General features: G+C 41.5%; 1 pseudogene; it reads left to right on the top strand.

Moving 5' to 3' along the window:
- The first annotated feature begins 14,995 nt into the window (after positions 1 to 14,995).
- Positions 14,996 to 15,958, top strand: LOC145861060 (uncharacterized; annotated as a pseudogene).
- Positions 15,959 to 21,928: the final 5,970 nt, after the last annotated feature.

The raw sequence follows: 21,928 nt of genomic DNA, 5'->3' as shown, positions 1-21,928 counted from the left end.
TGAATTCTGACATCCAATTCTCTTCAAAGCTTTTGAACAAGGAAAATGTGGAATTGGAATTTGGGATACTTTGTGAATTGACTGGAATTGAAATGGCCCCTGAGTGTACAAAACATTAAGGACACCTGTTCTTTCCATGACATAGACTGACCAAGTGAACCCAGGTGAAACCTATGATCCTTAATGATGTAGTTGTGGTGTATTTATTATAGATCCTCATTAGCTTCCACCAAAAAAACAAAAAACTGTGGTTGCAGTGGGCTAAGGAATGAAAACACTGGACTCTGGATAACTGGGAACATATTGCCTGGTCTGATGAATCCCTGGTTCCTGCTGTTTCACGCTAATGGGAGGACTAGGGTATGGAGGAAACCACGAGTACATGCATCCAGTGGTGGAAAAATTACCTGTCATACTTAAGTAAAAGTAATGATACCTTAATAGAAAATTACTCAAGTAAAAGTGAGTCACCCATTAAAATACTACTTGAGTAAAAGTATTTGGTTGTAAATATACTTAAGTATCAAAAGTAAAAGAATGAATAATTTCAAATTCCTTAAATTAAGCAAACCAGACGGCACAATTGTCTTAAAAAAAATATATAGTACAGATAGCCAGGGGCTCACTCCAACACTCAGACATCATTTACAAACGAAGCATTTGTGTTTAGTCAGTCCGCCAGATCAGAGGCAGTAGGGGAGGACCAGGGATGTTATCTTGATAAGTGTGTGAATTGGACCATTTTCTGTCCTGCTAATCATAAAAATTTAAGGAGTACCTTTGGGTTTCAGGGAAAATGTATGGAGTAAAAAGTACATTATTTTCTTTAGGAATGTAGTGAAATAAAAGTTGTCAACAATATAAATAGTAAAGTACAGATACTACTAAAGTAGTTTAAATAATTTTTACTTCATTACTTTACACCACTATATGCATCCATGCCGTGTGTCAGCATTGCAGGCTGGTGGTGTGATGAGTGGGGTGTGTTTTCAGGGCCCACATTGGGCCCCTTGATAAAAGATGAACAATGTTTGAATGCTACAGGATGTCTAAACATCATTGCCAATCAGGTGCATCCCTTCACGGCAGCAGTGTATCCATCTGCAAATAGATTTCTTCAGCAGGATTATGCCCCATGCCACAAGGCTTGTCCAGGAATGGTTCCAAGGAAACCATGACAGTGAATTCAGCTTACTGCAGTGGCCTGCCAAGTCACCAGATCTCAATCCAATTGTGCATCTGTGGGAGGAGATGGTACAAGCTATTCAGAGTAGAGATCCACTCCCAGCCAACTTGCCACAGTTGTGGGAAGCATTGGGCCAGAATCCCTGTGGAACACTCAACACCTTGGACAGTCTATGCACCGATGAATTGAGGCTGTTCTGAGGACAAAGGGGGGCTGCAACTCAATATTAGGAAGGTGTTCCTAATGTTTTGTACACAGTGCATATCAGATAAAGATGGTGGTGATGATGAATGTATTTGAATAACTGTATTGAAGTTAATTGATCTGGTGGCAGGTAGCCTAGAGGTTAACAGTGTTGGGCCAGTAACTGAAAGGTTGCTGGTTTGAATCCTGAGCCGACTAGGTGAAAAATCTGTCAGTGTGCCCTTGAGCAAGGCAATTAACCCTTATTTGTCTTGTAAATCGCTCTGGATAAGAACATCTGCTAAATGACAAGAATGTAATGAAAAATAATGTTTGTACATACATGTTTTTTCTCCTGTGTATAATTAAATGAAATAAACTGTTTTGAAGTAAAATACTGTATATACAATACACAACATTACCACTGTGTTTACCCTGGCCAGAGGGACAGGGCCATAGTAAGCTAGACTATGTAGCTGCTGTTGTTAGTAGCCTACAGTTTCCATGCAATAACACATGTCAGATCACTAATTATTAGGTGTACAGGCTGCTACATTTATACAAGAGTTTCTGCCTGTGTCTGTCAGGAGTGGTGTTATCAGGCTAAATAACTACTATTATGTTGTTTTTGGTTTGCTAGTTGCACCAGTAGCATGGTATTTTCCTGCAATGGTAGTGACCAAAAAACATATGTTTTTTATTGTACTAGGCCTAGGAACATAGAAGAAACTGACAGATGTGTCATAATAGCCTGGAAGTAAAGCTGCACTGGGAGACACATTTGAAATGGATTACATGCAGCTGGGTGGAAATAATCACAGTAAAATGTTATTTAAATGTATTGTTGGAAGGACTGTGGTCACCATTCATGTAATACATTAAATATATACATCAGATGGTATTGGGGAGCTATTTCATAGGGTTTTCATGGGTACATTATTTTCCCATTTCAATCTTTTACCAACCAACCCTATGCTTGGTGGGACTGTTATGGGCAGAGCAGACCACCTGATATGCCCTTAAATATTGTGATTATCAACCTGGAATTAAAATGTAAGAGGACCAGTGCTTCTACAGTGAAACATCTCACATCTGTGCTGTTTGAGAGAGATGTTGTTAGACTACATTGTATCATTGTTTCCTCTTCTGAGTGCACTGGTGGGGAACAACAATTTCAATTCACCGAGACAATGAGTCCTTCAAGTTTAACACTATATACACACACACGTTTGAATTATCTGAATGATGATGATGGTGAAGGGGAAGACTGAATTGACTATATACACAACGGGGATTGGTAACTAGGTTTGGCCTCCAATCAATTTGTTGCTGAGCTGGTAGCTAGTCTGCAGGCCAGAACATAATTATCCTATTAACAAATAGCCTATAGCTGCCCAATTCATAGTCCTACACATTTAACATGTGGTTAGTGGGCTAATCAATCCAATGACCATAACTTAATAATGTTGATCTGATTACAGTGGTAAAATCAACAATGTCTATATTAATAGTCCTACCTGTTCTATTAAAATATATGGTTGATTTTACAAATACAGGCATGTTAAATGTTTTGGAAAATGAAAACTCTTGAAACTGCTTTTTCTCTGAATATCTTCTTCACTCTCTCTGGAAACAAGATCTAATAGTGGCTGAGACCAAACTATTTAACAATTAAAGATTTTTATCGGTTTCTCTGAATACCTGAGGGGAAATGTCATTACCACTAAAATTAGCTATTTTAGTTGAAAATGAAATTACAGAAATTGCGCCTAAGGTGTTTAATATAACATTTCACATGAATTGTATATATTTTTTTTTACTATTTGGAAGTGTTCTTAATTATATGTATTCATCATTGTCATGTCTAAATATCAATACATGCCTTGATTATACTCAGAAACATGTATTTACCACATCAAAATCTTAATTTCTAAAGTAATGTAAAATATTATCTTAAGAACAAGTATAAAAGGTTCACATATGGGAAAAATAATTTATATCAGTTGTAATTTAATAACCTTTTCCACAGAAATATGTACCGTGATGGTAATGACTTAGCGTTGTGGTAATAGAGTGTGGTGGAAATGACATTTCATATAAAACAACTGATGAAAAATACCATGAAACATTTTAATGTCACAGTAGTACATGTTTAATTTGATTGAAGATATAGAACAGACCATTTGTTCCAATTCATCCCAAAGGTGTTCGATGGGGTAAGGGTCAGGGCTCTGTGCGGGCCAGTCAAGTTCTTCCACACAGATCTCAACAAACCGCTTCTGTATGGACCTTGCTTTGTGCACGGGGACACTGTCATGCTGTAACAGGAAAGGGCCTTCCCCAAAACTGTTGCCACAAAGTTGGAAGCACTGAATCATCTAGAATGTCATTGTCTGCTGTAGCGTTAAGATTTTCTTTCACTGGAACTACTTGAAATGAATTCTTTCTCACCCTTGGTAGTTACTAACCCTTGTGATAGTGGCAGTTTGGAACTCGGTAGTGAGTTGTCATGTCTAAATGTTGTCATTTAACCTTAACCCAGCAATAACTATAGTAAGTCACATGAATAGACATCAAAATCACTCAACCATCCTAACACAATACAACATGTAATGATCTTATTTAGTGTTCAATTTCAACTGAACCATGATCATATATGTCATTTGTTTGTCTTTCCAGGTCTTACGGCAAGTATAAATGTATGAACTAACACATTTTGTCATTACCACCACATTCTGTCTTTACCATCACAGTTCATTATGTGGTGGTAATGACGTGTGGTGGGAATGACATTTTACGACATTTGGTCATAAATAGCAGGGAATCTAGCAGGCTAACTCCAGTTGAACAGCTAGCATACAATATATCCTAAATACACATAATTAAAACAATTTCAAAAATTAACATAATGTGATGGAATTATAGACTATTTGGTTATGACCAAATCGACTCCATGACATCCATGTCACTATTCATATCCATGGTAACCAAGTACAAACTTTTGAAAAAAGGTTATTGTCATGTAGTTAATGACACAATACTTAGAGACGACTGTATTAAGTGTAATACATAGAAGAATGTCAAAAGTCTGGGTGTGAGACAGAACAAAAACAGTGAAATCCAGACATGCTGAAAAAGAGTTGAAGGTTATTTTAGTATCTACTTAATGGATATGAAATAAACCAAATCTAAATTAACATTTTATCTTAAAAATCGAACCCTGAGACACAAAAAGGCCCATTGTGAAGAGGGCACAACAAAACCTATTCCTCTCAGGAGACTGAAAAGATTTGGCATGGGTCCTCAGATCCTCAAAAGGTTCTACAGCTGCACCATCGAGAGCATCCTGACTGGTTGCATCACTGCCTGGTATGGCAACTGCTCGGCCTCCGAATGCAAGGCACTACAGAGGGTAGTGCGTACGGCCCAGTACATCACTAGGGCCAAGCTTCCTGCCATCCAGGACTTCTATAACAGGCGGTGTCAGAGGAAGGCCCTAAAAATTGTCAAAGACTCCAGCCACCCTAGTCATAAACTGTTCTCTCTGCTAACGCATGGCAAGCGGTACTGGAGCGCCAAGTCAAGATCCAAGAGGCTTCTAAACAGCTTCTACCCCCAAGCCATAAGACTCCTGAACAGCTAGTCAAATGGCTACCCAGACTATTTGCATTGCTGCCCCCCCCCCCCCTTTTATGCTGCTGCTACTCTCTGTTATTATCTATGCATAATCACTTTAATAACTCCACCTACATGTACATATTACCTCAATTACCTTGACTAACCGGTGCCCCGCACATTGACTCTGTACCAGTACCCCATGCATATAGCCTCGCTATTGTTATTTTACTGCTGCTCTTTAATAATTTGTAACTTTTTTTTTTTTTTTCTTCTTAAAACTGCATTGTTGGTTAATCATCGTCTGATCCCGTTAGCGGGATCAAAATCCAGCGAAAAATCATATCGCCAATTAGCATTAAAAAAAATCATAATTAAAAAAATATTTTTTTTTTATTTTATTTTTTTATAGATACACCTCTCCTGAATCGACCCACGTCGTCCGATTTCAAAAAGGTTTTACAGGAAAAGCAAATCATTAGATTATGTTAGATGAGTCCATCGTAAAAAGAAGCAACATAGCCATTTTCCGACCAACCACTTGCATCACAAATAACCAAAAACAGCTAAATGCAGCACTAACCTTTCACAAACTTCATCAGATGACACACCTAGGACATCATGTTATACAATGCATGCATTCTTTTGTTCAATAAAGGTCATATTTATATATAAAAACAGCATTTTACATCGGCGCGTAAAAGTTGACTGACTATTTTCCCCTCAAATGCGTCCCGGGAAACAGCGCATAATTCCATTTATTACTATTCGAAAACGATTTTTTAAATGTATATTGTCAATCTAACATTTATAGATGAATATCTCTTGAGAAAACCTGTCATACCAGATTTTAAATTAACTTTACTGGGTAATCACACTTTGCGATAAAAGGAGATGCGATACACAGAAAATGAGCTAATAAACCGAGCTCGGCGCCATCTTGGAACAATCGCATGTCACATCTCATCTTGTATAATATTGTCAATAATCGCCTACCTTTAGTTGTCTTCATCAGAAAACACTTCCAGGAATCCCAGGTCCACAACAGATGTATTTTCGGTCGAAAAAGTCCATCATTTATGTTCCATTAGCTTTCTGTTGTTAGCGCGTCTGAATGCTGTATCCAAATACTCTGCCGGGCGCGGCACAGCCGTTTCGAAATGAAACGTTTTTTTCCCATTTAGGTTCGTTCAAACATGTCAAACGTTGTAAAACATTAATCTTCAGGGCCTGTAACACCAAGAGAGCCAATAAGATTCGAGGGGGATGATTTCATTGTGTTTCAAACCGTTTACAAAGGTGGGGGTAGACATGGCCGCCGGCGTCATAATGGTGATGGCCCATCCCGTGACCAATTTCCAACGCGTCTCATTCACTGAGTTTCGACTGTATAAGGCTCAAACCACTGTGAAAAGACTGGCGACATCTAGTGGAAGCAATAGGAAGTGCTCACTGAACCATTGTTAACGGTGTGATTAATAGGGAAAGATGAGAAGTCGAGTCCACAATTCTGAATTCCACTTCCTGTTTCAATCGGTCTCGGGGTTTTGACTGCCATAGGAGTTCTGTTATACTCACAGACACCATTCAAACAGTTTTAGAAACTTTAGGGTGTTTTCTATCCATATATAATAAGTATATGCATGTCCTAGCTTCTGAGTTTGATTAGTAGGCCGTTGAAAATGGGAACGAATTTTTTTAAAAATGCGCTGTGGCGCCCCCTATCCTAGGGTATCCTCAAGAGGTTTTAAGGGCTTGTAAGTAAGCATTTCACTGTAAGGTTGTATTCGTTGTATTCAGCGCATGTGACATAAAATTGTATTTGATCACCCATATTCATCGTATTTCTCCAATTTCAAACCAGTGTGACTTGTTTGTAACGAGACTGTCGCTGTTTGCAAAGAGTTCAATCTGAGATGTCATTATGAATCTAAGCATGGTACTTTCAGAAGTAGATGTTCCACCCCAGAAGTCCGACACAGAAAGGAAGGCCTAAGGAGTGAACACCCTATGTGCTTTACAGTGGCGATTTTAGCATGTACATATTTTATTGTTATTTAACCTTAATTTAACTAGGCGGTTCTTATCGACTTAAACAAATCCACAAGGAGTCAGTAGAAACCATATTTGTTTAAGCAAGTCAGTCATATCAGCAGTAAATGAGGCTGAATTAACTGTTTAGCTGCCAGACGAGGCTCCTGTGGCTGATAGCCAGGTGCAGCGGTGGTAAGGATTCACTCCATGGTGCTGACAGCAACGCTCAAGCATTATGTTGGACTAACTAAAATTCAAATGGTTTATTTGAGCTGTTCTTTCCATAATATGGACTTGGTATTTTACCAAATCTTCTGTATACCACCCAGTGGCGTAGCTTTAGCCGGTGCAGCCGGTGCGAATGCACCAGGGCCCGCAGCGTACATGAGCCCTGATCTGTGGAGACACGGGCCCATATGTAATTCAATACCGCCCTACCGTGCCCAAGTATTAATTTTTGACATGGGTCCATCATGCCCACAATTTGAGAAGATTGTTCTTTAATGTAGGCTAAATGATAAATGATCCCACTGATGGTTTCACCAACAATTTATTTTTTGTCACTATATAAGTCAACATGATATTTTAGTGTATTGATGATAATAAATCAATACATTTTCTAAATAAAATCATATTTTTCAATAGTTTCAATACCATTTTAAGATAATGAAATGCAATCTGGGATTCATTGTGCAAACACTCTCCAAAGCGTTGTTGTTTCTGTCATCGTTTTAACCTCTATGGGCTAGGTTGGACGTTTGCGTCCCACCCTAGTCAACAGCGAGTGGAATCCCGTGGCGCGATATTCAAATACCTTAGAAATGCTATTACTTCAATTTCTCAAACATATGACTATTTTACACCATTTTAAAGACAAGACTCTCGTTAATCTAACCACACTGTCCGATTTCAAAAAGGCTTTACAACGAAAGCAAAACATTAGATTATGTCAGCAGAGTACCCAGCCAGAAATAATCAGACACCCATTTTTCAAGCTAGCATATAATGTCACAAAAACCCAGAAGACAGCTAAATGCAGCACTAACCTTTGATGATCTTCATCAGATGACACTCCTAGGACATTATGTTATACAATACATGCATGTTTTGTTCAATCAAGTTCATATTTATATCAAAAACCAGCTTTTTACATTAGCATGTGAATTGCATTCCCACCAAACACTTCCGGTGAATTTACTAAATTACTCACGATAAACGTTCACAAAAAACATAACAATTATTTTAAGAATTATAGATACACAACTCCTTTATGCAATCGCTATGTCCGATTTTAAAATAGCTTTTCGGTGAAAGCACATTTTGCAATATTCTGAGTAGATAGCCCGGCCATCACAGGCTAGCTATTTTGACACCCACCAAGTTTGGTACTCACCAAACTCAGATTTACTGTAAGAACAATTGGATTACCTTTGCTGTTCTTCGTCAGAATGCACTCCCAGGACTTCTACTTCAATAACAAATGTTGGTTTGGTTCCAAATAATCCATAGTTATATCCAAATAGCGGCGTTTTGTTCGTGCGTTCAAGACACTATCCGAAGGGTAATGAAGGGTGACACGCCTGGCGCGTTTCGTGATAAAAAATTTCAAAATATTCCATTGCCGTACTTCGAACCATGTCAAACGCTGTTTAAAATCAATTTTTATGCTTTTTTTCTCGTAAAATAGCGATAATATTCCGACCTGGAAACCTTGTTTTCGTTCAAAGACTGAAAATGTAAACATGGAGTCGTCTCGTGCACGCGCACCCCAGTCTCATTGTTCTCAGATCGACCACTTACCAAATGCGCTACTGTTTTTCAGCCATGGCCTGCAAAGTCATCATTCAACGTCCTGGCGCCTTCTGAGAGCCTATGGGAGCATTAGAAAATGTCACGTTATGCCAGAGATCCCCTGTTTTGGATAGAGATGACAAAGAAGGCCAAGAAATGGTCAGAGAGGGCGCTTCCTGTTTGGAATCTTCTCAGGTTTTGCCCTGCCAAATGAGTTTTGTTATACTCCCAGACACCATTCAAACAGTTTTAGAAACTTTAGGGTGTTTTCTATCCAAATCAAACAATTATATGCATATTCTAGTTACTGGGCAGGAGTAGTAACCAGATTAAATCGGGTACGTTTTTTATCCGGCCGTGCAAATACTGCCCCCTATCCCCAACAGGAACAGTTGAGCTAGCTATCAAGAGACAACTGCTACAGGCCAAAATGCTACAGGCCAAAGATGCAGACCTGCACAGGGCAGTTAGCCTACTCAAGGACATTATAGAGGTCCTGTCCGGATTCCGACAGGATTTTGAGAAGGTCAAAGTCACTGCAAAGACCCTTGCCGACAATTGGGGAGCTCAGAAGTCTTTTGAAGACACTCGGAGAAGGAAGGCAAGGAAGGCGAGGCATCATTTTGATGAGCTATACGAGGACGAGTGTTTGATGGGGAGAGTAGTTTTAGAGTCAACGTCTTTAATGCAAACCTTGACATCGTTATTCACCAGCTGTCAAACAGATTGTAAAGCCTGCGGGTAACATCGAGTCTGTCTGACTCCATCCATCCCACTACCCTGGTCAACGCAGATGATGATGCGCGCTACGAGACGGCAAGCCGGCTGGGTGAACATTACAGCAAAGATATATCAGCAAGCTTGGGGCGGCAGGTAACCTTGGCCCTCATGGTTCCCCATTGTTAGATCTAAACTCAGCAGAAAAAGAAGCGTCCTCTCACTGTCAACTGCATTCATTTCCAGCAAACTTAACATGTGTAAATATTTGTATGAACATAAGATTCAACAACTGAGACAAACTGAACAAGTTCCACAGACATGTGATGAACAGAAATTGAATAATGTGTCCCTGAACAAAGGGGGGTCAAAATCAAAAGTAACAGTCAGTATCTGGTGTGGCCATCAGCTGCATTAAGTACTGCACTGCATCTCCTCCTCATGGACTGCACCAGATTTGCCAGTTCTTGCTGTGAGATGTTACCCCACTCTTCCACCAAGGCACCTGCAAGTTCCCGGACATTTCTGGGGGGAATGGCCCTAGCCCTCACCCTCCGATCCAACAGATCCCAGACGTGCTCAATGGGATTGAGATCCGGGCTCTTCGCTGTCCATGGCAGAACACTGACATTCCTGTCTTGCAGGAAATCACGCACAGAACGAGCAGCATGGCTGGTGGCATTGTCATGCTGGAGGGTCATGTCAGGATAAGCCTGCAGGAAGGGTACCACATGAGGGAGGAGGATGTCTTTCCTGTAACGCACAGCGCTGTGATTGGCTGCAATGACCCTCCACCTCCAAATCAATCCCGCTCCAGAGTACAGGCCTTGGTGTAACGCTCATTCCTTCGACGATAAACGCGAATCCGACCATCACCCCTGGTGAGACAAAACCGCGACTCGTCAGTGAAGAGCACTTTTTGCTAGTCCTGCCTGGTCCAGCGATGGTGGGTTTGTGCCCATAGGCGACGTTGTTGCCGGTGATGTCTGGTGAGGACCTGCCTTACAACAGGCCTACAAGCCCACAGTCCAGCCTCTCTCAGCCTATTGCGGACAGTCTGAGCACTGATGGAGGGATTGTGCGTTCCTGGTGTAACTCGGGCAGTTGTTGTTGCCATCCTGTACCTGTCCCGCAGGTGTGATGTTCGAATGTTCCGATCCTGTGTAGGTGTTGTTACACGTGGTCTGCCACTGTGAGGACGATCAGCTGTCCGTCCTGTCTCCCTGTAGCACTGTCTTAGGCGTCTCACGGTACGGACATTGCAATTTATTGCCCTGGCCACATCTGCAGTCCTCATGCCTCCTTGCAGCATGCCTAAGGCACGTTCACACAGATGAGCAGGGACCCTGGGCATCTTTCTTTTGGTGTTTTTCAGAGTCAGTAGAAAGGCCTCTTTAGTGTCCTAAGTTTTCATAACTGTGACCTTAATTGCGTACCGTATGTAAGCTGTTAGTGTCTTAACGACTGTTCCACAGGTACATATTAATTGTTTATGGTTCATTGAGCAAGCATGGGAACCAGTGTTTAAACCCTTTACAATGAAGATCTGTGAAGTTATTTGAATTTTTACAAATTATCTTTGAAAGACAGGGTCCTGAAAAAGGGGCGTTTCTCTTTTTTTGCTGAGTTTAGTTTACTATTGATATTTCCTGGCAACTTTTACTCCACTACATTCCTAAAGAATATATGTACTTTTTGCTCCCATACATTTTCACTGACACCCAAAAGTACTTGTCACATTTCGAATGCTCAGGCAGGAGAGCAATATGGTCCAATTCATGCGTTGTCATCGCTACTCCCTCTGATCTGTCAGACTCACTAAACACAAATGTTGCATTTGTAAATGATCCCTGAGTGTTGGAGTGTGCCCCTGGCCGTCCATAAATAAATAAAAACAGTCTGGTTTGCTTAAAGATGCGTTATGCAGAAATCCCTCCTCCATTTCCTGTTTGCATGAATTTGAATAATACGGATTTCAGTTTGTGACAAACCAAGCGGTGTGGAGAATCATTGTACCATCTAAACTGCTGTGAAATAACTTTTCCATAACCACAAATATTGTACAGTGCATTTGGAAAGTATTCAGACCCCTTTACTTTTCCCACATTTTATTACGTTACAGCCTTATTCTAAAATGTATTAAATCGTTTTTTTCCCCTCATCAATCTACACACAATACTCCATAATGACAAGGTAAAAACTGAAATACCACATTTACATAAGTACTCAGACCCTTTCCTCAGTACTTTGTTGAAGTACCTTTGGCAGCGATTACAGCCTTGAATCTTCTGTCGTATGACGCTACAAGCTTGGCACACTTGTATTTGGGGAGTTTCTCCCATCTCCACAGAGGAACTCTGGAACTCTGTCAGAGTTAATACTTATGTAAAATGTTAGTTTGTTTTTAATACATTTGCAAAAATGTTAACTTGTTTTCGCCTTTTAATACTTGGTATTGTGTGTAGATTGATGAGGATTTTTTTTTATTTAATCCATTTTCGAATAAGGCTGTAACGTAACAGTGGAAAAACTCAAGGGGTCTGAATACTTTCCCGAATTCACTGTAGTTATCCTCTATTCAGGTGTACAAAACCAAAAGTAAAAGACAATAACTAAACTTAGGAAGGGAAAGCATAGAAATATCACACACAGAACAGATCTACCGCTTCTTAGACTTGCTTTCAATGAGACTGACAGATCTATAACTCACATTTATATGTGCATTTGGTCGGGTTGCCCAAAAAGTTACATATTGTAGCTTTAATGTAAGGAATTTGATGTATAGCAGTTATTTTTTACTTTTACTCATAACTAACCATTGGTTATGAGCGAAATAATACAGCGAAGACAAGGTTATTCAGGAAAATAGTACATAGTGCTGCCTAAAACATACTGCAAACTTGTACTAAATGGTTTTTGAGTCATTTATATGAATTTAGGAAATCTACTATAGATTAAGTGCACTTACGTTGTGTAATTTAAGGTATGTGTGTCTGATGTGAATTCAGGTTTTGTTTTCAGTGTTTAGTTACCTGATCTATTGAAATTAGATAACTGAACAAGAAAAAATTGAATATTATTTTAGAGAATAAAGAATGTGCCAGAACTGTGAAGACAATAAGTTTTTTGTGTCCGTTTCTCTTTATTACTACAGGCCGACTCAGATTAAGTCTGAGGCCGGTAACATCAACAGTGAGGACAAACCCAGCCTGCCTCTCTCCTTCCACACTGAGTCCAAACCTACAGTCACTGGGTCCTGATTGTGACAGTGGAGCCCAGTTTGTACTGCAGGATCCAGAGATGGCATCAGTGAAGCTGGAAGACTGCAGTCAAACACTGGAGCTGAATGTTAACATTAAAGATGAAGAAGTGGAGGACAAGATTGGGATATCTGTTAATCATGGTAACAGCAGGTTCTATCTATAAGTTATCTTAAGTTAGACCTCCATTCGTTATGACCCAGTCTACTTCTAGGTTAAATTCTGTAATTCTGACATCACATATCCCTGAGAAACTCCAGACTGCGCAACAAAGTTTGTTTTTCATTCCAACTTCCCACTGTCGTGTCTTTGGGGTACCATTAAACTGAAGACATGTTTATCAATTAACTCCCTGTAATTATTATCACGCGATTAAACTGATTAATCGTTTAATTGTAATTAACTAGGAGATCGGGGCACCAAGGAAAATATTCAGATTACAAAGTTATAATTTTCCTAATATAACTTTCCTATATTATAATATTATATTATATTATAGGCCGATTATCTTCTGGTTTAAATGGTGTATTTTACCTCGCGTCCAGTCTCATTCCAAACGTCGTAAATTGATGTATCTGCACGAACCCAGTCTTTACTAAAATCATCCATACATCAATTGTCTTAAAATCATTTATTTACTACACTAAGTAATTAACAGAAAACATACAAACAGTAATTATCGTCACAAAGGATTGGTAGAGTAATGTGCCCTAATGGCTAACAGGCATGGCTGGTCTGTTAGACAATGGGTCATAAATGGTCAGCTGAGGAGGTACACAGAGTTCATTAATATTAACAATTGAACGCTCACTCATTCGGGAACAATTGCAATCAATATATATTTACGCTCAGTGTGTCGTCGGGATCCTTGTTGGAGCGTCGTTCTGATGGAGAGCTCTCTCTCTCTCTCTCTCTCTCTCAGAATGGATCTTTCAAAGCGACATTCATTAATGTCGTTATAGAATGGATGTTTCGTTGGTCTTCAGGTTCAATGATATAATTTACTTAGCTGCAGACTAATAATTAATATCAAAGACTTGTTCTTATTCTGTCGGTATCAATAGTCTAAAAGTTAACCACGTGGTATGGTTCACTTTCAGTAGAGTACTTGGATGGTCAAACCTATTGGCCAACTTCTCGCAATGGAGTGGAGGCCTGGTCTGAAGAAAGTAAATCAGGGTATAGTTTTATAGTGAACATGTCACGTGACGCCTGGGCCTGTCTGTGTCCCTGGGGGGCGTGCCGATGACTGAGTTAAGCTTGGTACAGAAATACAATTCTATCACATTAACATCAGTACATAGCATCTCAATGTATTACAAATAGCTTTATCCTTATTAATACATTTTATACAACCATGTGGATGCAAGTCTCATCGCTGAGGCTATTATATAAACAGTTTTATGGTAATATGGCTATATTGTCTCTTCTGAGTATCACAAAATTGTACCAAGCGGACCAGTTCGTAGCTGGATTCTTCACCAATCTTCCATACCTTCTCCAGAACACAAATGTCATTCGGTTCCCCAATTCTGTGAGTTGGAAGAATTTCCTGTGTCTCTCTATGGGACCCCTCTGTGTCTCAACTGGGCCATGTGGTTGTAAGATTCTTCTCTTAGAGTTTTTACAACCCTTTCACACAGGGCCTGGGTGGGGGAAGGTTGGTTGGGGGATGGTGCAAGGGGGGGGGGGGGGGGGGGGGTCAACTGTCCTCCCTGTACTCAAAGAGGCCAACGTCATGACACCACTGTACATGAAAAGTTGCTGTAGAACTGTTTCATGATGAACAGTTTCAATGAGAAGGTAGATGTTATTTCATGCTACTGACACTTGCATGGTTTGATACCAGTATTGTCAACATTTAAAAAAATGCAAATTCAGTTAATTGAACACTGAAATTAGTTATTGTCAAACCTTTGAAAAGAGGAAATTTGGAATTGGAATTTGGTTTACTTTCTGAATTAACAGCACTAGAAATAGAATTGATGGTTGCTAACTTGTCATCCTCCACTCACTATCACATCATTTTCACTCCTTTTGCCCCTATTTTGCCTTCAACTCTTATCCACTTTTAGAATTAGTTTTATTCCCTTTTGTATTGAACAGCCTACTGATATAAAGTCATATGTATATCTCATCAACTGACTGGTTCTTCTGATGTTGTTCACACAGGAGACTATGTTGAGACATTCTCTACATCCAGAGAGCAACAACAGGAAGATCACAGACCTAAGAGGTCTCACCACTGCCCACATTGTGAGGAGATTTTCCCAATTCTATCAAAACTAGAAATGCACCTAAAAATACACACAAGAGATCATCTGTATTCCTGTACTGACTGTGGAAAAAGCTTCAAAACATCAAGGTCTCTGACAGTTCATCAGAGAACACACACAGGAGAGACGCCTTACTCTTGCTCCGAATGTGGAAAAAGTTTCTCTCAACAGAGCAGTTTAAAAACACACCAACGTATACATAAAGGAGAGAAGCCTTACTCCTGCTCTGACTGTGGGGTCAGTTTCTCTGGATTGGATACCTTAAAAACACACAAACATATACATACAGGAGAGAAGCCATATTCCTGCTCTGACTGTGGGAAGACATTTTCTCAACTGGTCCATTTAAATGCACACCAACGTATACATACAGGAGAGAAGCCTTACTTCTGCTCTGACTGTGGAAAGAGTTTCTCTCCAGAGAGCAGATTAAAATCACACCAGCGTATACATACAGGAGAGAAGCCTTACTCCTGCTCTGACTGTGGGAAGTGCTTCACAACATCATCTGCAATAAATGTTCATCAGAGAACACACACAGGAGAGAAGCCTTACTTCTGCTCTGACTGTGGAATGAGTTTTTCCCGATTGAATACCTTAAACTGTCACCAGCTAATACATACAGGACAGAAGCCTTACTTCTTCTCTGACTGTGGGAAGAATCTCTCTACAGAGCAGCTTAAAATCACACCAACCTATACATACAGGAGAGAAGCCTTACTCTTGCTTTGACTGTGGGAAGAGTTTCTCTCGACAGGGCAGCTTAAAATCACACCAACGGCTACACACGAGAGAAGCCTTACTCCTGCTCTGACTGTGGGAAATGCTTCAAAACATCAGCTGAGCTGAAAGTTCATCAGCTAACACACACAGGAGAGAAGCCTTTTTCAGATTAAAACTTTACATTTTGGGTGGATTGACAATGGACCCATGTTTTAAACTATCCTCCTTTTAAATGAAGTCATACAGAGTTGGCTACAATGTCATCCTCCAGATAAATTACATCAAATAATATGGCTAAACTCCAATGTACTGATAGATTTAAAAAAATCGATTTTCTTGTAAAAGAAATTGTATATCTATGAAGGACATTGTAAACAAGAACAGTCAAATGATGTCACACAACTAACAACAGCGTATGGAGGTGTATACACAATACAAGATAACCAACTCATCGTGGCTCTGCCACAAAATTGGAAGAGTCAATTACTTAAGAAATTAAACAATTTGTCTAGTTTTCTCCCATTTAAAATCAGAAATGGCTTAAAATTATTAGTATAAATTGAAAAATGTATCAGTTTCACTGAGTCAAAATGTTTGACAGCAATACGGTATAAAATGCAAGCAATTTGGAAACAGGTTTTTGAGGTCCCAATACTTTGGCATCGGGTCTATGAACTGACATAACTATTGACACTGCAGTCCCATTCGCTTCGATATAAGCTATTATACAACATACTTGTTACAAAAAGAATGCTCAATATATGGGGCATAGAACAGTCAGCCCTGTGCAGACTCTGCCACGAGGAAACAGAATCAATAGGACAGTCAGCCCTGTGCAGACTCTGCCACGAGGAAACAGAATCAATAGAACAGTCAGCCCTGTGCAGACTCTGCCACGAGGAAACAGAATCAATAGAACAGTCAGCCCTGTGCAGACTCTGCCACGAGGAAACAGAATCAATAGGACAGTCAGCCCTGTGCAGACTCTGCCACGAGGAAACAGAATCAATAGGACAGTCAGCCCTGTGCAGACTCTGCCACGAGGAAACAGAATCAATAGGACATATTTTCTGGTACTGTCCATCGGTGGCTCGCTTTTGGAGTCAGGTCCAGGAATGGTTGTGGCGTCATATTATCAGGGTTAAGATGGACTTGCAAACTGTATTGTTAAGGGATCTGAAAAACCACGATCAGTCAGTGGGTAATATCATTATACTCTGGGGTAAAGTATTTATTTTTAGGGCGATATGGTAGAAATGTTACAAATAGGGAGGTTCAGGACCCTCGGGTGACATCACAGTCAAATGGAGACATGTATTGCCAAGTGAAATAGCAAAATGGCATACTGGAAAAGGTGGGTTAATCTGTGGACATCGGAGGGTTGGAGTTCAGATCAGAATGAATGGCAATATATGTATAATATACTGCTCAAAAAAATAAAGGGAACACTTAAACAACACATCCTACATCTGAATGAAAGAAATAATCTTTTAAATACTTTTTTCTTTACATAGTTGAATGTGCTGACAACAAAAATCACACAAAAATAATCAATGGAAATCCAATTTATCAACCCATGGAGGTCTGGATTTGGAGTCACACTCAAAATTAAAGTGGAAAACCACACTACAGGCTGATCCAACTTTGATGTAATGTCCTTAAAACAAGTCAAAATGAGGCTCAGTAGTGTGTGTGGCCTCCACGTGCCTGTATGACCTCCCTACAACGCCTGGGCATGCTCCTGATGAGGTGGCGGATGGACTCCTGAGGGATCTCCTCCCAAACCTGGACTAAAGCATCCGCCAACTCCTGGACAGTCTGTGGTGCAACGTGGCATTGGTGGATGGAGCGAGACATGATGTCCCAGATGTGCTCAATTGGATTCAGGTCTGGGGAACGGGTGGGCCAGTCCATAGCATCAATGCCTTCCTCTTGCAGGAACTGCTGACACACTCCAGCCACATGAGGTCTAGCATTGTCTTGAATTAGGAGGAACCCAGGGCCAACCGCACCAGCATATGGTCTCACAAGGGGTCTGAGGATCTCATCTCGGTACCTAATGGCAGTCAGGCTACCTCTGGCGAGCACATGGAGGGCTGTGCGGCCTCCCAAAGAAATGCCACCCCACACCATGACTGACCCACCGCCAAACCGGTCATGCTGGAGGATGTTGCAGGCAGCGGAACGTTCTCCACGGCGTCTGCAGACTCTGTCACGTCTGTCACGCGCTCAGTGTGAACCTGCTTTCATCTGTGAAGAGCACAGTGGCCAATTTGCCAATCTTGGTGTACTCTGGCAAATGCCAAATGTCCTGCACGGTGTTGGGCTGTAAGCACAACCCCCACCTGTGGACCTCAGGCCCTCATACCACCCTCATGGAGTCTGTTTCTGACCGTTTGAGCAGACACATGCACATTTGTGGCCTGCTGGAGGTCATTTTGCAGGGCTCTGGCAGTGCTTCTCCTGCTCCTCCTTGCACAAAGGCGGAGGTAGCGGTCCTGCTGCTGGGTTGTTGCCCTCCTACGGCCTCCTCCACATCTCCTGATGTACTGGCCTGTCTCCTGATAGCGCCTCCATGCTCTGGACACTATGCTGACAGACACAGCAAACCTTCTTGCCACAGCTCGCATTGATGTGCCATCCTGGATGAGCTGCACTACCTGAGCCACTTGTGTGGGTTGTAGACTCCGTCTCATGCTACCAATAGAGTGAAAGCACCGCCAGCATTCAAAAGTGACCAAAACATCAGCCAGGAAGCATAGGAACTGAGAAGTGGTCTGTGGTCCCCACCTGCAGAACCACTCCTTTATTGGGGGTGTCTTGCTAATTGTCTATAATTTCCACCTGTTGTTTATTCCATTTGCACAACAGCATGTGAAATTTATTGTCAATCAGTGTTGCTTCCTAAGTGGACAGTTTGATTTCACAGAAGTGTGATTGACTTGGAGTTACATTGTGTTGTTTAAGTGTTTGAGCAGTGTATTTATTTACAGGTACCGTAGATGTGAGCAAAAATAGCTGTATGTAGCAGTAGAAGTATTGTTGTCTGTTGGTTTACTCCAACCAGGGGAGGGACGGTAGGGTCAACCAGTGACCTAAGCAACTTTGAGCGTGGTATGATAGTTGCCAGGTACGTGACTTTGAGCGTGGTATGATAGTCGTTGCCAGGTACGTGACTTTGAGCGTGGTATGATAGTCGTTGCCAGGTACGTGACTTTGAGCGTGGTATGATAGTCGTTGCCAGGTACGTGACTTTGAGCGTGGTATGATAGTCGTTGCCAGGTACGTGACTTTCAGCGTGGTATGATAGTCGTTGCCAGGTACGTGACTTTGAGCGTGGTATGATAGTTACCAGGTACGTGACTTTGAGCGTGGTATGATAGTCGTTGCCAGGTACGTGACTTTGAGCGTGGTATGATAGTTGCCAGGTAAGCTGGATCCAGTATCTCAGAAACAGCCACCCTCCTGGGCTTTTCACACATGACAGTGTCTAGGGTTTACAGAGAATGGTGCGACCAAACATCCAGTTAGCAGCAGTCCTGTGGGGGTCGAACACAGCTTGTTGAAGAAAGAGGTCGAAGGGGAATGGCGAGAATTGTGCACACTAACAGGCAGGCCACAAACAGACAAATAATCCCACAGCACAACAAGTGTTGTGCAGAACGGCATCTCGGAATGCTGCAACTTGTCGATCCTTGTCACGGATGGTTCTATTACAGCAGACAACCTTACCGGGTTCCACTCCTATCATCTAACAACAAGGAAGAAGCGGCTCCAGTGGGCACTCCATCAACCCTGGACAATTTGAGGAGTGCAAAAATATTGCCTGGTCTGACGAATCCCAGATCCTGTTGCATCATGCTGATGGCAGAGGCAGGATTTGGCATAAGCAGCATGAGTCTATGGACCCATCCTGCCTGGTGTCAACGGTACAGGCTGGTGGCAGTGGTGTTCCGAGGTCCAATCAGCAGCAACTCTGCTACACAGCTGATGCCTGCTGGACTGTTCATTAACACGGTACTTCATTTTGTTTATCTGTTGGCCCCAGCCTCGAACTCAGGCCCTGTGTGTAGCTAACTGACCCTCTCTGCCCATTCATCACCATTTACCCGTTGTTGTTGTCTTAGCTGTTTACCTGTTGCTGTCTCACCCGTTGTCTTAGCTCTCCCAATCGACACCTGTGATTGCTTTATGCCTTTCTCTAATGTCAATATGCCTTGTAAACTGTTGTTTAGGGCAGCTCTCATTGTTTTATTTTACTGCAGAGCCCCTAGTCCCGCTCAACATGCCTCAGATAGCACCCTTGTCCCACCCCCCACACCTTTCGGAGACTGCACCTAGCTTAACTGGCCTCCAGAGATGCAACCTCTCTCATCGTCACTCAATGCCTAGGTTTACTTCCACTGTACTCGCACCCTATCGTACCCTTGTCTGTACAATATGCCCTGAATCTATCTTACCACGCCCAGAAATCTGCTCCTTTTATTCTCTGTTCCAAAAGCATGAGACGACCAGTTCTTATAGCCTTTAGCCGTACCCTCATCCTACTTCTCCTCTGTTCCTCTGGTGATGTAGAGGTTAACCCAGACCCTGTGTGTCCCCAGGTGCTCTCATTTGTTGACTTCTGCATGCGCTCTCATTTGTTGACTTCTGCAACTGTAAATGCCTTGGAATATTTCACCAGGTAGGCAAGTTGAGAACAAGTTCTCATTTACAATTGCGACCTGGCCAAGATAAAGCAAAGCAGTTCAACACATACAACACAGAGTTACACATGGAGTAAAACAAACATACAGTCAATAATACAGTAGAAAAATAAGTCTATATACAAAGTGAGCAAATGAGGTGAGGTAAGGGAGGTAAAGGCAAAAAAGGGCCATGGTGGCGAAGTAAATACAATATAGCAAGTAAAACACTGGAATGGTAGATTTGTAGTGGAAGAAAGTAGAAATAGAAATAATGATGACCTGACCGAGACAATGGAATATTTTTAAATGTTTTGGCAATTGAATGTTCACTATTTTGGCCTTCGGAATTTTCATTAAAAAGCTTTACAATTATTGTTGTCATTGTCATTATTTATTTAATGTTTTTTATTATTTGAAACCAAACCAACTTTCGAGGCAGGCAACACTGAACCATGAGTGAAAGCATCAGCTGTTCCGGACAACTATATGACCACGCTCGCCGTAGACCTTAAACAGTAAGACCTCTAAACAGGTTAACATTCACAAGGTCGCCGGGGCCAGACGGATTACCATGACGCGTACTCAGAACATGTGCTGACCAGCTGACAAGTGTCTTCAGTGACATTTTCAACCTCTTCCTGACCCAGTCTGCATACCTACATGTTTCAAGCAAACCACCATAGTACCTGTGCCCATGAACATTAAGGTAACCTGTCTAAATGACTATCGCCCTGTAGCACTCACATCTGTAGCCATGAAATGCTTTCAAAGGCTGGTTATGGCTCACACCATCATCCCAGAAACCCTGGACCCACTCCAATTTGTCTACTGCCCCAACAGACGCACAGACGACACGATCTCTTCCCTGTGGCTCAGTTGGTAGAGTATGGTGTGTGCAACGCCAGGGTTGTGGGTTCAATTCCCACGGGGGGCCAGTACAAAAAAACAAAAAAAATGCATGAAATGTATGAATTCACTACTGTAAGTTGCTCTGGATAAGAGCGTCTGCTAAATGACTAAAATATCAATGTAAATCTCTATTGTACTCAACACTGCCCTCTCTCATCTGGATAAAAGGAACACCTATGTAAGAATGATGTTCATAAGGAGCTTATCGAGGACTAAAGGAAACGGACACGACCCCCATTTACATTTACTTGCCTCATCGAGCTATAGCGACTAGTGGCAGGCTGGGCGCCTGCAGGCTGACTTCGGTCGTCAGTTGAACGGTGTTTCCTCAGACACATTGGTGCAGCTGGCTTCTGGGTTAAGTGAGAGGATGTTAAGAAGCGCAGCTTGGTGGGTCATGTTTTGGAGGACGCATGACTCGACCTTTGCCTCTCCCGAGCCAGTTTGGGAGACAAGATCGTAATCAGGAAATTGGGGAGAAAAGGGGGTGTAACAATTAGCCCTCCCCCAAAAAAAGTCTAATACTCCAGCCAACCAAGTCATAGA

The sequence above is a fragment of the Salmo salar genome, chromosome 16, assembly GCF_965601325.2.
Source record: "Salmo salar chromosome 16, fSalSal1, whole genome shotgun sequence".
NCBI lineage: Eukaryota > Metazoa > Chordata > Actinopteri > Salmoniformes > Salmonidae > Salmo > Salmo salar.
This window is presented reverse-complemented; position numbering and strand designations above follow the sequence as displayed.